At 48.1% G+C, this 15,777-nt stretch overlaps 1 pseudogene; it reads right to left on the bottom strand.

Annotated features, from left to right (window-relative positions):
* Positions 1-1,466: 1,466 nt before the first annotated feature.
* LOC105032620 (patatin-like protein 2) lies at positions 1,467-15,709 on the bottom strand (annotated as a pseudogene).
* Positions 15,710-15,777: the final 68 nt, after the last annotated feature.

Raw genomic sequence — 15,777 nt, 5'->3', positions numbered from 1 at the left:
TTTGCTAGGTAACTCGTTTAGCAAATAAAGAATTCTTTTGTTCTAATGAATAGTTGTAAATCCATCTAAAGTTAGAGTGATTTTTGGTTGTTGAATATTGATGGTCCCTTTTAATGCTTGCAGTAATGGTTCCCTCAGGATATGCTGATGAGTGATGAATGATTCAAAATTTAAGTAGACAATTTTTGGGTCATTTTATATAAAATTCGATAGTAAAATTATGTTTTTTTCTCAAAAAAAAAGGGATCATTTTATTTGAAATCTTATGTTTGGGATGGAATTGGGATTGGGAACACTCTCACAAGCTTCGGCTTAAAATTACACCAATAGGAGCTTTTAATTTAGCATGCCTAACCTGATACGAAATAGAATAACCCTCTGTTTGATATGAAAGATTGATTAGAAGAAGGATAAATAGAATAAAAAAGATTGATGAGAGAGAAGGTTGATAGATCTTCCATTCATCCTCTAATATATTTAGTAAAATATAGAAAGATGGAAGGAAATGATTTCCTACATTATTTAGTACAAGAGGAATGAAAAGAATGATAGATATATGATATTATTAATAAACCACCTTTTGATAAAAAAAAGTATTATCAATTTCTCATACTTATTTATACTAAAGAATTAGGGGAATATATAAACTATAATCTTTATAATTTATAATTATATAAATATTTTATTTTAATTTGACTTAATCTAATAGATAATTTTATGAATTAATGATAAATGAATAATGTTATTTATATAATAATTATATAAATAACTGCTTAATTTATAATTTAATTTAAATAGTTAATTAATTTTATAAGATATTTAGCTAAAAATAGATATAAATAAAAAATAAAAGATAATTCTAATTATTTACTTATAATTATGAAAATTATGTAAAAATTAAAATAATTAGTAATAAAATTTAATAGTATAGGTTAAATAGTGTAAGTAAAATAATAATAATAATATATATATATATATAAATAAAATAACTAAAAAATAAAGAAATGTTAAGATTTTGTCAAAAAGCTAATAACAGTAATTATATGAATATAGAAATCCACATTTCAATACTCCATCCATCATTCTTTGCATCTTCTCAATTTTAGAGGATACAAATTGGTAGACACACGTGAATAGGCAATTCCTCTTTTTCATTTATTCTTTTTATAATTTTTTGAACCAAATAGTAGATGAGGACCATCCATCCTTTCTTTTATGACTTCAACCAAACACAATATAAATAATTGCATGTGAGAGAGAGAGAGAGAGAGAGAGTACAATGCATAACAATGTAGAGATTGCAAATTGTCATACCAAGTTTATGGGGTTCAATATGTACAATATCTTAAAGCTGACATGCTTTTATTGAAATATCTATAATCACTAAACTATTTTGATTCACCCAAATAATTTGATGCAACTCTTATTGCTTAAATAAAAGCAATAGTGCCCCGAAGTTGTCTTTCTCACCTCTTAAGTGCATCTTCATTTGTTTCTTCTTCATTTTCTACTGGTTCCAAGACACCCGTCTCCAAATTCATTCTTGAGACTAGTTTTTTCAATAATTCTTCATCAATTTTCACAAGGTCCTCTAAGTTCTCCTTCGCAGCAATATCGACAGATGATGTCCCACTTAGTGTATAATCCTGTATTTTATTCAAACAATATCATTTTGTTATGCAAAAACGATCAAAGACTTGAATAACTAATTATTATGTGTGGCTTGTGCACCAATCAACTAATTCCTTTGTGAACACATGATCGATCTTTTGATAGTTTGAAAAGATGGTGTACCTGGATTCGGAGATAATTCGGCTCGGATTGGCAATCTTGAAAGATAGCTGACATGTGTATGTCAACCATATCAGCACTGGATTGCATAAAAACATCGACTACAGCTAGGAGCGGATCCATTATTGAGCAGCCAACCCAAGATTCCCCAGTTGCTCGCTCCTTTGGCATTATATCTCTCGTCTACTTTTACTGAACCTGTACCTAGTGATATGATTAGAATTTTTATGCAATCAATGGCTTTGCTAGGAAAGTGATTCAAGTTCCCTTTGCAAGCCTCCTTCATCACCTCTCCAATAGCGACAAATGTCTGAAAGTTCGAAGGTGCAGGTTTTAGTATTGATTTATTGGAATAATAAAAGTTTTCTTTTACCATATTTAATTCAAATAGTAGGGTTCAGGATTGCTGGCAGCGACACTCCCATCAACGAGGTTGAATTCTCTTGTATTTCCGAAAGAATCTTTGTTTTGGAGTTCATGGGCCAGTAGGTAAGTGGGTGCTGCACTTGTGCCGATGGAGATGTCCGAGAGTCACGCATCCATAATGTTCTCACCCTTCACCTACAACTCTAATCTGTCAATGTTAAATTGCTTTTAAACTTGATAGAAATAGCAAGATATGTTGTTCATCTAGTTACTAGAAGCACAATGTTGTTTCCTCTCTTGCTACAATTGGTATGGTAGATGGAAGTTTATCTACCCAAGGTTCACGAAATTCCACAGATATATTAAAGAAAATATTCCGTTATCGTCATAAATTAGTTTTGGTGGCTCGCAGAATTTTATTAATAACGTAAAGGAAAAAGACAAATTATAGCTTGGTTTCATTAAAAAAAACTATAGCTTGGTCACAAGTGAGATAATCTTGGGAGAAATTATATCACTTGAAACGTGTGACATTAGGGAGGCAAAGGGGAAAAAAAAAGAAAGAAAGAAAACACAAAATGACTGAACCAAATTTTCACATGCATCATCCTGCAAAAGAAATCAGAATGTTCATATGAGTAATATTGTTTCTTAGACTGAATATTCTTTTCATGCCAAAAGTATCGGCAAATTCAAGATGGGTTCAACTAGATCAAGTCTGGCTAGGTTAAGAGGTATGGCTTGAAGATTCAAGATCACCATTTGATTGAAGCTGATCAAAAGTAAGTAGGCTTTAGTTTATAGCGTTAAGATAGATTTAATAATAAGTCTTTTATATGAATATAATTATCATATGTTGTTATGCATTGAGTTGGTTGCAAAGTTTTTATGCATATTGTATATATTAATCTAGTAACATGTTTATAAATCATCATTTTGCATGTTTTCTATAGGCTGAAAGCATTTACTACAACATTCTGTATCTAGACTGGGATGTTCATGAAGCATGTAGTTGGGATTGACAACATGAGTAATTGTGCGGCATTAAATTTATTCAATCTACTACTTTCTACTAATATCCAGCTTATGTAAGTTCAAATAAAACTACCCTCCATGACGAAAAAATATTCGTTGCAACGGTGATACCATGTCAAATTTGTAACAAACCAATGAAAGCCTTTATATTTCATCGATTGCCATGGATTATATCCTATACTACTTCTATGTATTTCACTCATTCCCGGTTGATTGGTTTGTTACAATGGGGACATGGTATCACCGTTGCAACGAATATTTTCTCATCCATGACTGAAAATTTGATAATACCACATTATACTAGTGATTTCAACCCAACTTGGAAGCTCGCACTAATTTAGTCCCTTGAATCTTTCTAATGGGAATTGCCGGGCATAAGTCTCCAAAACACGAACAAATTTAATACCGAACCACATGCAATTAGTAATAAATAAATGGGGGAGATCCATCTCCTTCTTTATTTCCTCAAAAAAAAAAAAAAAAAGGGATAAGAATAAATACCGGACACAAGGAGTGAATAGGATATGCGAGAATAAAGAAGGATCGTGCCATACCTTAAAGCTAGAAAAAATGATGGGTTGGAGCAGCTTTATATCAAAAGTTGGTATGACAACGTTCGTCAAAGTCTGGTGCAATGTTGTTTTTCCTAGTTTCTCTCTAATGAGGGAATGTAGGTAGCTCCCACCATACCGGGGTCCAAACAGCATGCTAGCTATCCTCCTAAATGGAGCAACTGCTCCTCTGAGGAAAAAAATCATGATTAAATTTGTTAGTTACTGAATCAAATACACTAGCTATGTAGGAGCGATGTTATAATATAATTTGTAGTTACCTCCGTGTTGCGGAAAGATTTTTGGACAATGCTGCAGGTAGAAAGATTTCATATCGCTGGCTGCAAAAAGAGGCCGATTGTCTTCATTTGGAGCGGTTAGCATTGCGGTCACGAGACCACCGGTACTCGTTCCAACAATCACATCTGTTGGGTATAAAATACTCTCCAGCCGAAGTTCGTGACAGCAGTGACCCTCCGGGGATCCAACCGACTTCCGACCTCCGACGACGTCTCTTCAAACCTCCCGGGCGGCCGAGCCCCCGCAACACTCCCAAGTTTTGCTGACGGATAAGCCCCCACCAGCGTCGATCGGATTCTTCACGACGGACGGACTCCATCCAAATTTTCACGATGATCGACCATCTTCTAGACTCCGCCCGGACTCCTATGGGAGTCGGACCTCGTCCCCGACTCCGACTGCAAGCAGACTTCGTCCGGACTCCTACGGGAGCCGGACTCCACCCACGACTCCAATTGCAGGCAGACTTCGTTCGGACTCCTACGGGAGCCGGACTCCACCCACGACTCCAATTGCAGGTAGACTTCGTCCGGACTCCTAAGGGAGCCGGACTTCACCCCTGACTTTAATTACAGGAAGACTCTGCTCGGACTCCTACGGGAGCCGGACCTCGTCCCCAACTCCGGCTGCAGGAAGACTCTGTCCGGACTCCTACGGGAGCCGGACCTCATCCCCAACTCTGGTTACAGGAAGACTCTGCTCGGACTCCTACGGGAGTCGGACCTCATCCCCGACTCTGGCTGCAGGCAGACTTCGTCCGGACTCCTACGGGAGCCGGACTCCGCCCACGACTCCAATCGCAGGTAGACTTCATCCGGACTCCTAAGGGAGCCGAACTTCGCCCCTGACTTTGATTGCAGGTAGACTCTGCCCGGACTCCTACGGGAGTTGGGCCTCGTCTCCAACTCCGGTTGCAGGCAGACTTCGTCCGGACTCCTACGGGAGCCGGACTCCGCCCACGACTTCAATTGCAGGCAGACTTCATCCGGACTCCTACGAGAGCCGGACTCCACCCACGACTCCAATTGCAGGTAAACTTCGTCCGGACTCCTAAGGGAGCCAGACTTCGCCCGACTTTAATTGCAAGAAGACTCTGTCCGGACTCCTACGGGAGCCGGACCTCATCCCCAACTCTGGTTGTAGGAAGACTCTGCCCGGACTCCTACGTGAGCCGGACCTCGTCCCCGACTCCGGCTGCAGGCAGACTTCGTCCGGACTCCTACAGGAGCCGGACTCCACCCACGACTCCAATCGCAGGTAGACTTCGTCCAGACTCCTAAGGGAGCCAGACTTCGCCCCTGACTTTGATTGCAGGTAGACTCTGCCCGGACTCCTACGGGAGCCGGACCTCGTCCCCAACTCCGGCTGCATGAAGACTCTGCCCGGACTCCTATGGGAGCCGGACCTCATCCCCAACTCTGGTTGCAGGAAGACTCTGCCCGGACTCCTACGGGAGCCAGATCTCATCCCCGACTCCGGCTGCAGGCAGACTTCGTCCGGACTCCTACGGGAGCTGGACTCCGCCCACGACTCCAATCACAAGTAGACTTCGTCTGGACTCCTAAGGGAGCCGGACTTCGCCCCTGACTTTGATTGCAGGTAGACTTCACCAGGGCTCCTACGGGAGCCAGATCTCATCTCCGACTCCAGCTGTGAAAAGACTCCGTCCGGACTCCCACGGGAGCCGGACCTCATCCCTGACTTCAACTGAAGGAAGACTTCGTCCGGACTCCTATGAGAGCCGGACTCCGAGCTCCTCTCAGACGGGTGACTAGCCACCTCTCTCCGCCAGACACTCCAGCTGGACTTCGATCGACAGGCCTGGACCCTCTAGCAGGCCACAGCAACGGCCACGACTCTGCTCCACTTCCTGCGATGGATTCTGCGCGGCTCCATCACTCCCTGGCAGGCCGCAGTAACGGCCACGACTCTGCTCCACTTCTTGCGACGGATTTCGCACGGCTCCATCACTCCCTGGTAGATCACAATAATGGCCACGATCCTACTCCACTTCCTACGATGGATACCGCACGATTTCTCCATCCTCTGGCAAGTCGCGACAACGGACGCCGCTCCACTCCCCGCGATGGACTCCACGTGGCATGTCCCGGTGATAGCCACGATTCCACTCCACTACTCTTCGCAACAAACTCCTCCTGACCATGGGCAGCCCACTGCCAGACGGTTACAAACATCGCTATCAGTCTGTTGCTCCCTCCGTCTATAAAAGGGGGACCCCAGATACGTTATTCTCTAAGCTCTATTTTCTATCTCAAAACTCTACTAAAATTTTCGTTCGAGCACTCTATTCTTGTTGAGGCAGAGAACTGACTTGAGCGTCGGAGGGTCTTGCCGGAGCAACCCCACCTCCGGTTTAGACTTCTTTTGCAGGTCCCGGTGGCAACCGTGACTCCCTCGACTCCAGCTTCTCCGACGCAGGTGGATTTTTGCACCAACAGGATTGGCGCTAGAGGAAGGAGCTGTATCTTCACAGTACCCTTGTTCTTAAAGGAGCGCTTAACGGGACCGCCTCCGGTCACCTTCCCCGACATCCACTCCTCCTTCCCCCACTAGGTCTTCGCCCGATGCCTCCCCGCAAAGCATCCACACGGCGATCCACGGCCTCTGCGGCCAGATCTCAGGCTCTGGCCTCACCTCCAGTCTCCCAGCCTCTACCCCGTCCACCGGCAACGACGGTTGGCATGGAGCAATTCGACCTACTGGTGCAGCAGGTCAGAGGCCTCACTGAAGCTGTGCAGGCCATACAACAGCAGCAGCAGCCACAGGCATCAGTGCGACCGGAAAGAGCATTGCCAGAACTCCAAAATCCGACGGTGGGACGGGCCACCTGGGCCAGCCGCCCAATCTTTCTCGAAAAGATGAATCCAAGGGTGGAGAGCCCCCAATCAGACCACGATTCCACCCCTGGAAGATCTCTACCTCCATCTTGCCAGAAGACCCTCGAGACTCGTAGTCGAGAGGATTTTCTGGATCGGAGGCTTCAGGAGATGAACCGACGGATCGAGGAACTCCGCCACGCTCCCCCCACTTATGGTGAGGATATTTGTACTGACCCTCCCTTTTCTCAAATGATCATGCAGGAACCGATCCCACCAAACTTCAAGCTTTCTCAATTCGAAAGCTACGACGGGACTTCGGATCCGGTTGACCACCTGGAGGCCTTCCGGACAATGATGCTGCTTTATGGCGCGCCCGACGCCATTCTATGCCGAGCCTTCCCATCCATCTTGAAGGGAGCGGCGAGAAACTGGTACTCGACGTTGAAGTCGGGTACCATCTTTTTCTTCGATTAGATGAGCCACCAATTTGTGGCTCATTTTGTCAACAGCTGGCACCCCCGGAAGGGTTCGGAGTCCCTCATCAACATCAAGCAGAGAGAGGGGGAGTCCATTCGGGCCTACATCAACCGCTTCAATATCGCCGCGCTGGAGGTCCGGAACTTGGACCAGTCGGTAGCGATGGTCGCTCTGAAAGGCGGCCTTCAGAAGATGACCTTTTATTTTCTCTGGAGAAGAAGTACCCCAGGGATTTTGCTGACCTATTGGCTTGGACCGAAGGATACGCCCGAGCGGAAGAAGCCTTCAAAATGAAGGATGAGGAGACCGTGAGAGAGCGGCAGGCGGGAGACTCGAGTAAGCCCGTAGTCGAAAAAGGGTCGAGAGAAGCTCGGCCACGTTCTCAAACTCCTCCCGGACACAAGCATGTCCAGACTCCTCCCCGGGTACGCAGACAGGGAAGCTTGGATCGTCGGGCTCGGTGAGGTTCTCCCCCAGAAAGATTCCGCAGCTATGCCCCCCTCAACGCATCAAAAACCCAGGTGCTGATGGAGGTCAGAGAGCAGCTCCCCTAGGCCAGAGAGGATGCGCACGCACCCCGGGAAGTGCAATCCGAATAAGTTCTGCCTCTACCATCGTGACCATGACCACGACACGGAGGAATGCATCCAGCTCCGAGATGAGATCGAGGAGCTCATCCGATGAGGTCGGCTCGACAGATTCATTCAACGTCGGCCTGAGGGTAGAGAAGATCGGCCAAGGACCCTGCCGCAGCCTGAGCCGCCAAGGAGGGAAGAGCAGCCCGGAGATCGGCCTCCAATCGGGACCATCAACTCCGTCACCGGAGGACCTTAAGGAGGAGCAGACCTTTCACGACCATGGAACTTGAAAAATCTGTAAATGTATTACTAACGACTTTGCTTTGAATCAAAATTCCTTTCGACTTTGTATGTCTTTTCTTTTTGGCATGGACTTGTTACGACTGGGGATAACCCCTTCAAACAATCAAAACAAGGTCATGTTAGGAACAGGAGGAGAACCTCATCCTAACATGAGCAAAATGAAAGTCCGATTATTTTAAGATCGGATCGAGGGAGAGGCCCATATAACGGCCCTTAGGTGCCCCCATGGCCATGTTAGGAACAGGAGGAGAACCTCGTCCTAACATGAGCAAAATGAAAGTCCGATTATTTTAAGATCGGATCGGAGGAGAGGCCCATATAACGGCCCTTAGGTGCCCCCATGGCCATGTTAAGAACAGGAGGAGAACCTCGTCCTAACATGAGCAAAATGAAAGTCTGATTATTTTAAGATCGGATTGGAAGAGTGGCCCATATAATGGCCCTTAGGTGCCCCCATGGCCATATTAGGAACAGGAGGAGAATCTCGTCCTAACATGAGCAAAATGAAGGCCCGATTCTTTTAGACCGGATGGGGGGAGAGGCCTTACAACGCCCTTATGCGCCCCCACAGTCATGTTGGGAACAGGAGGAGAACCTCATCCTGACATGAGCAAAGTCAAAGGCCCGGTTCTTTTAGATCGGATGGGGGGAGAGGCCTTACAACGCCTTTATGTGCCCCCACAGCCATGTTGGGAATAGGAGGAAAACCTTATCCTGACATGAGCAAAGTCAAAGGTCCGGTTCTTTTAAACCGGATGGGGGGAGAGGCCTTACAACGTCCTTATGCGCCCCCACAGCCATGTTGGAAACAGGAGGAGAACCTCATCCTGATATGAGCAAAGTCAAAGGCCCAGTTCTTTTAGACCGGATGGGGGGAGAGGCCCTTGCAACGGCCCTTATGTGCCCCCACAGCCCCGTTGGGAACAGGAGGAGAACCTCATCCTAATCTGAGCTGAAATCGACTACGTCGAGAATAGAAGGAGAACCTCGTCCTGACGATGATAAAAATTCGATCATCTGACAAGATTGGATAAAGGAAAAAGTCTCCTCAATGGCACCTTCACACTTCTACGCGACCCCGCAAAAAGCGAGGAGAGGACCCTCACTCAAAAAAGAAAAAAAAAAGAGAAAGGAAAGCGACAAGAAAAGTAAAACAACACGATAACGACTGGGCACCTCCAAACTACGTCGACGTTGAACAAGTCAAAAGGCAAAAAAAGTTCGGCGGATGATAATTTAATACAATGCGTGGGCGAGGTAACACAAAATCTCTTTTTCATTTCAATCATGAAATATACACTACAAAGCTCAGAAGGCTAAAGGAAGAAAAGCAAAATAATAAAAATAAAATGACAAAATCAACAACGACAGCGACAACGACGACGACAAACAGACAAACAACAAAAGAAAAAATATATACATGAAAAGATGGAAGGCCAAAAAGAGCCCTAGGGAAGCTCTGCTCCTTCTGACCTCGAATTATCTGCTTCACTCCTTATCAAGGACTGCCTCAGATTTTCAACTTCTTCTTCTAGCTCTCTCTTTTTCAGCAGCATGTTCTGGAACATCCGACGAAGTCGCTGGCTTTCGTTCTCCGCCTCTCGATGCCTCTTTCTCAGGACCTCGGATTCTGCCTCCGCGTCCTTGACTGCCCGCTGCTCGTACACCAGCTGGATCTTCAATTGCTGCAGCTCGGCCTTCCCCTCCCCAAGGGTGATGGATAGTTCTTCTGCTGTCCTTCTCAGGGATTGGAGTTCGTCAGAATCCCAAGCAGAAGCAGATCGAGCCCCCTCAGCTAGCTGCCTTCGAAGGCGGGCAACCTCGTCGGTCGCCATCCTGAGCCTCTCCTTGTATTCATCCACCTGCCTGCGCCAGTCGGTCCGGTGCACGTCGTAGCTCGCCTCGGCATCCTGAAGCTACTGCTGAAGGTCAGAGACCTTCTTCGACCACTCCCGATCCCCGTCGGCCCGAGTCAAGAGTCGGGATGAACTTCCTTCCAACTGGCTAATCCTCTCCTGTGCAGCCGACAGCTCCACTCGGAGGGAACTGATCTTGGCAGCTTGAGCCCAAATTTGATCGCTGGCGCGTTTCTTGTGTTCCTCAAGCTTCTTCTCGAAGTTCGCCTTCCTCCGGCAGTACTCCATGATCTCCTTCACGTGGAGGTTCCGGAAGCGGGTGGCCTCCGCGGCAGCTTCAGAGTGGCTCTCCCTCAACCTACGAAGCTCGCCTTCCATCTTCTTTGACCTTTTTGTCAAATGAAGAACTTCCTTTTTCAGGTGCTGGATCGTGGACTTCAGCGGAATCCCCTGGGGCAGGGGAAGCACTTCGGTAGGACACTGCCATCGGGAGACAAAAGCGTCAAGGCGTGTCTCATTGCAGAAAGAAAAATAAAAAAGGAGAGGAAGGAAGAGTGGAGAAGAGTGGAAAAGCCATCCACAAGGAGAAACTCAACTTTATTGATTGAATGTTTCTTAAAGACAAAAAAGAAAGAAAAAATTACAGTAAAAGAAAAATACAAGGTCAGAGGTCTCAGACCTCTGCAGTGGGAGTTGGGGAGCTCAGTGTTCCTGGAAGGGGGGCTGCTGCAGCAGTAGCAGCAGGAGAGGGACCGGCCTCATCTTCAGACTCCTCATCCAAGAAGCTTAGATTGAGCTCGAGAAATTTTCTGGCCACCTTCTCCTGGCAGAGCTCGAATCCCTTGATGAATGCTTCTTGGTCGAACCTGACGTTCAGGTCCCTCATCTCTGCAGAGGCCTTGAACTCCTCCACCGTAAGAACCCTGGCCTCCGAGACCAGGACCGGGATCTGCTCCGCCAAATTTACAACCTCGGCCTCTGTCTTCCTCACCGTCTCCTCCGAGGTCTGCTTCTCTTCCTCCCGGGCTTGCTTTTCTTTCTCCAGGGCCTCTTGGAGGGTAACTATTTCGGCCGCCTTTTCTTTGAGGCGAGCGGCTTCGGCCCGATGACGCTCCTCCACCTGGACGGCGTCCCTCCTCGCCCAGTTCGTCGCCTCGATATTGGCAAGGACCTGATGCCCAATCTGCAAGGACGGCTAGGGGATCAGAATAATGGTCGAAAAGCCAATTAAATGAAGATTTGTTTACCTCGAGAAAGGACCCTAGGAAGTCCCAAACCCGCTGCTCAGGATCGACGCGATCAATCCTCTCGACGACTTCGGGCAGAATGCAGCCATCGATCAACCGCTTGATCAAGTCCCTGTCATTGAAGGGATTCTCCGGCTCTTCTTCAGAATCGTGGGATTCTTCGGTGGCGACCCGACGGCCACTTATCCTATGGGCCACCGACTTCCTTCTCCTCCCCCACTCGACCCCGGGCGCCTCCGCGGGACGGACCCCCGAAACAGGAGCCTCAGTGAGGGGACTCTTTGAAGAGGCTCGGGGAGCTGAGGGTTCGACGTCCGAGGGAACCTCGACCACGGGAGCCGTCTGGGCAGGCGCAGCCGAGCTCGTCTCCTCTGTTCTGGCCTTCTTTGCTGATCCGAAGGCCGCGGCGCCTTTCCTTTTGTGGGCCTTGAGGCCCCTGGCGAGCATCCGTGCTGCTTCGGCGTCCATTCCTAAAAAAAAAAAAATCAATCAAAAATCGATGATGGGGTGAAAAAGGAAGAAGTGACATGCAAAAAAACAAAAAAAAGAAAAGAAAAAAAAAAGAGAAGAGAAAAAGAAGAAGGATGGAAGAAAAGAAGAGGAAAGAAAAGATGGAATACTCGCAGGATCCTGGAGACTCAAGCCAATGTTGAACAAAAACTGCTCCTTCAGAAGGTTGGGAAGGGAAGGAGTGGAATAGCCGAGAAGCTTCCGGGCGGCTTGAAGGTTGTCCTCCCCTAGGCTGAGGGTCCGACGGACAGAGTCCCTCAGAGAGCCCCAAGGGGGCAAGTCCAGTCTCAAAGTCGGACAGTGGATGAAAAGGTACTTCCCCTTCCAGTTGTGGATTGAAGAGGGAGCACCTTTCAGCAACCCCTTCTTGCCAAACTGGGGGGAGAAATACCACCAGTCCTTTACTGAGGGATGACGCTTGAAGGTGTAGAAATGCCTAAACAAAGAGAGGGATGGCTGAACTTCGACTACGTGACAAAGGGAGAGAAATTCTATAAAAAATCTAAAGGAATTCGGCGCCACTGAAGCTAAAGAAATATCTAAGAAACGGAAGAGGGCGACAACAAAGGGCGGAAGCGGCAGTCGGAGTCCGGCACGGAAGGCCTCCTAATACAGGCAGAAACGACCGGATGGGAGAGTGCTGGCTCGATCAGAGGGATCAGGAAGCTCTAGATCATACTCCGGGGGAACTCCATACTGAACCCTTATCAGTAGGAGTTCATCCGGAGTCAAAGAGCAGGGAATGGCACCCGACGCAAAAATCGGGCGAAGCCCAGCCCCAGATGTGGGTTCGTCTACAATGCGGGGGTCCTGGGGGGCTGAGGCGGATGAACTCCCGAAACCGCTAGAGACAGAGGTGCCGGAAGACATTTCAAATGAGGACCCTAAAAATCTCGGAGAAATCAGGCAGAATAAGAGGCGAAAGGTTTGCGGGGAACCAAACCAAAGGAGGGCGACGGGAGAAAGATGGAGGAAAAGGGGCACCCGAATGGCAAGAAGGGGAACAAAGTTCTGGGACTAACCTAAGTAGCTCCGAAGGATGCAGAAGGTGCAAGGGCAGGGATGACTCGAAGGACGCCTAGGGCCAAGGTAGACGCCAAAAAGGGTTAGGGCTCTCGAAGAAAAGGCGAACACCGATGAAACTTTCGGGCAGAGTAGGGTCCCTAAAGGCGGAAGGGCGGGTTTAAATAGACCCTGGGATCCGACGTCATAATGATCGCGAATCCCCCCAGGCCGACCTGCGCTCGCCACGTGTCCCACTCGCCGCGGCAGGCGGCTAAAAGTGGCTGATAGCTGACAGAGCCATTACTGTACCGTACCTGGGCCAACGTACCAGCGGAGATTCCGAAAGGTCCTTTCGAATCATCTCGATTCGAAAAGACTCCAGCACGCGCGTATTTAATGCCAAAATATCTAGGGGCGATCGTGCACAGGATTCAAGGGGACAACTTCAGCTGCAAAAATTTCTCTGTACTTCCTTCATTCGAAATTCGAACTCGGAAGTAGGGAGACTGGTGTTGGATATAAAATACCCCCCAGCCAAAGTTCGTGACAGGAGTGACCCTCTGGGGATCCAACCGACTTCCGACCTCCGACGACGTCTCTTCAAACCTCCCGGGCGGCCGAGCCTCCGCAACACTCCCAAGTTTTGCTGACGGATAAGCCCCCACCTGCGTCGATCGGATTCTTCGCGATGGACGGACTCCACCCAAATTTCCACGATGATCGACCATCTTCTAGACTCCGCCCGGACTCTTACGGGAGCCGGACCTCATCCCCGACTCCGACTGCAGGCAGACTTCGTCCGGACTCCTACGGGAGCCGGACTCCACCCACGACTCCAATTGCAGGCAGACTTCGTCCGGACTCCTACGGGAGTCGGACTCCACCCACGACTCCAATTGTAGGTAGACTTCGTCCGGACTCCTAAGGGAGCCAGACTTTGCCCCTGACTTTAATTGCAGGAAGACTCTGCCCGGACTCCTACGAGAGCCGGAACTCGTCCCCAACTCCGGCTGCAGGAAGACTCTGCTCGGACTCCTACGGGAGCCGGACATCATCCCCAACTCTGGTTACAGGAAGACTCTGCCTGGACTCCTATGGGAGCCGGACCTCGTCCCCGACTCCGGCTGCAGGCAGACTTCGTCCGGACTCTTACGGGAGCCGGACTCCGCCCACGACTCCAATCGCAGGTAGACTTCGTCCGAACTCCTAAGGAAGCCGAATTTCGCCCCTGACTTTGATTGCAGGTAGACTCTGCCCGGACTCCTACGGGAGTCGGACCTCGTCCCCAACTCCGGCTGCAGGCAGACTTCGTCCGGACTCCTACGAAAGCCGGACTCCGCCCACGACTCCAATTGCAGGCAGACTTCGTCCGGACTCCTACGGGAGCCGAACTCCATCCACGACTCCAATTGCAGGTAGACTTCGTCCAGACTCCTAATGGAGCCGGACTTCGCCCCTGACTTTAATTGCAGGAAGACTCTACCCGGACTCTTACGGGAGCCGGACCTCGTCCCCAACTCTGGTTGCAGGAAGACTCTGCTCGGATTCCTACGAGAGCCGAACTCCGAGCTCCTCTCAGACGGGTGACTAGCCACCTTTCTCCTCCAGACACTCCAGCTGGACTTCGGCCGACAAGCCTGGACCCTCTAGCAGGCCACAGCAATGGCCACGACTCTGCTCCACTTTCTGCGACGGATTCCGTGCGGCTCCATCACTGCCTGGCGGGCCGCAGTAACGGCCACGACTCTGCTCCACTTCCTGTGACGGATTTCGCGCGGCTCCATCACTCTCTGGCAGACCACAATAATGGCTACGATCCTGCTCCACTTCCTGCGACGGATACCGCGCGATTCCTCCATCCTCTAGCAAGTCGCGACAACGGACGCCGCTCCACTCCCTGCGACGGACTCCACGTGGCATGTCCCGATGATAGCCACGATTCCACTCCACTACTCTTCGCAACAAACTCTTCCTGACTATGGACAGCCCACTGCCAGACGGTTACAAACATCGCTTTCAGTCTGTTGCTCCCTCCGCCTATAAAAGAGGGACCTCAGATACGTTATTCTCTAAGCTCTATTTTCTATCTCAAAACTTTGCTAAAATTTTCGTTCGAGCACTCCATTCTTGTTGAGGCAGAGAACTGACTTGAGCATCGGAGGGTTTTGCCGGAGCAACCCCACCTCCGGTTTAGACTTCTTTTGCAGGTTCCGGCGGCAACCGCGACTCCCTTGACTCCAGCTTCTCCGACGCAGGCGGATTTTTGCACCAACAACATCGAAGTAATCAGCAAGCCTAGCATCCTCGCCATCAAGTTTCTGCACCAATACACTCTCTCTTGTTATCACGGTACAGGTATATAATCTAGCATATCAAATGAACAACAGTATATAAAAACTCCAAACTTTGTAAGTCCCTCTTTTTAATAAACAGACCTCGATTCTTATCTTGCTCTCCTTCGTGCATAGAAAAAAAGCCAAATATTATGAAAGGATGGATGGCAGCCATCCATAATTAATATGCTTCCCGCATGTCATTCGTTTTGCTTGTCAGTTTCACTTTATTAATTAGTCATGCTTGATTTTTTATCATGATAGAAATAAGATCAACTCGAACCACTTGCAGCTGTATATAATTATATATGATAGAATGAGGGGAATTGAGTTTCCTGAGTAAGTATTATTCATACTTGAAGCTCTATTTAATGTGTGGCAACCACTTGCAGCTCTGATTCCAAAAAACGGTCTGGATGATGCCTATGATTCCTCCTCCATCGATGCTTAGAATAGTGACGAAATTATCAGAAGTCGAAGGTTTAATGTGGTTATTGTTTGGTTTCGACTTATCCATGAGAGAAAAATTTAGCAACAATTGAGTTCTATTTAATTGTGAAGTTCCAATTTATATACCTTTGTTTG

This window comes from Elaeis guineensis, chromosome 5 (assembly GCF_000442705.2).
Source record: "Elaeis guineensis isolate ETL-2024a chromosome 5, EG11, whole genome shotgun sequence".
Lineage (NCBI taxonomy): Eukaryota > Viridiplantae > Streptophyta > Magnoliopsida > Arecales > Arecaceae > Elaeis > Elaeis guineensis.
The sequence above is the reverse complement of the archived record's forward strand: the minus strand, read 5'-3'. Positions and strand labels throughout refer to the sequence as shown.